We start from the raw sequence: 1,659 nt of genomic DNA, 5'->3' as shown, positions 1-1,659 counted from the left end.
AAATATTTATATTATTTATATTAATAAATTATTTAGAAATCAAAATATTTATATTATTTCAATTAATAAAATGATGATTTAATCTAAAAATTAATAAGAATATGACAAATAAGCAAAATTAGCTAAAATATTGGAAAATGTGACAAATCAGTAAAATCACTTCATAAATAATAGTATATATTGTTATTTATTTTACTGTACAATTTCAATTTATTTTCTAAATTTTTTTTGTTTTATTTTATTCATATGCTTGCATAGCAGTTGAAAAATATATAAAAAAAATAAATATCTGAATATCTGTGTATTTATGAGTCGAATTGCATCATATAATTGATTATCCTGACAAAATGAATTGGATCAAACTGTTTTATCTTATAAGTGACAGATGGGATCAAACTGCTTTGTATATATTTATAGAATTATATAAAATTGCATAATTATTATTTTATATATATATATATATATATATATATATATATATATTAAAATTGCTTTATGCTTGTTTTTGTCGGCCAACTATTTTTTTCTGTCGGCCAACCGATTGTGTTAAAGCCCCAAATACTGATAGTTTCAGATTTTACAATCCCAAACAATTAATAAACAATTTAAATTTTTAAGCGAAACTTTTTTAAAAGTCTCAGGACTTTATTCTAATTTTGTCCTAGAACCTCCCAAATTTATTCTATTTTGTCACTCTTAATAAATTGTTTTTTTTTTGTAAATTACAGAAATGTGGCTAAGTACCAAAACACCCTTAATGAATTACCTAAATTACAACCCAACCTAAACTAAACCCTCTAAATATCAGGGCTTAACTCCAAATGCCCTTATGGAAAAAAATTCATTATTCTTGTTCCTTCTCTTTTCCCATTACCCCTTTGTCTTTGAATTCTCTATAGTAACCTTTCTTTCTTTAATATATTTCTTCTCCACCTCATTAATTCATTTAATTTCTCAATTAAATACACTCAACCAAACACAACAACCAAATGGGGTCCACAAACAACCTTAACCAATCAGATTTACCTTGGCCCACATGTCTTCATGTTCCCTCTCCTCTCTCCTCTGTCCGCGTGTGAAGAGCTCTTCTTCCCCATCCTTCATTGGCGATTTTGAAGCTTTAACATCAGGTAATTCTTGTCCGTTTTTCATGAAATTTTGTGTGAAATATCTTTTAAATGTTTGTGTAAACCATGGGTAACCTAAAAAAGTAAGAATTGATGAAAATTTGAAAGAGAAAAAATGAATTTAAAAACTGTGTATATGAATTTCGAGTTTAATTTATGTCCGTTTTTGATGAAATTTTTGCTGGAATACTTATAAAAATAAGTGTATATATCGGCTAGTGTAACAAAAAAAAAGGTTGAATGCAAATTTTAAGAGATTTAAAAGGATTTTGTAAACTGTATTTATTGGTTTTAGGGTATATTTTATGTACGTTTTGAGCCCGTTTTGATGATTTCTTCGGTGTAATTTCATTAATATGAATTATATAACATGGGTAATGCAAAATCCGAACAAAATCTGACTAAAACGTTGATTAATTAGTGCAAGGATAATTTCTGGGTATTACTAAGATAACCCGTTTTACTAAGGCAACGTGGTATTACTGATACTACTGGTATTACTATGTTTACAAATATTACTAGTATTACTGGT

Source organism: Brassica oleracea, chromosome C1 (genome assembly GCF_000695525.1).
Source record: "Brassica oleracea var. oleracea cultivar TO1000 chromosome C1, BOL, whole genome shotgun sequence".
NCBI lineage: Eukaryota > Viridiplantae > Streptophyta > Magnoliopsida > Brassicales > Brassicaceae > Brassica > Brassica oleracea.
Note: the sequence above shows the minus strand (reverse complement) of the source record.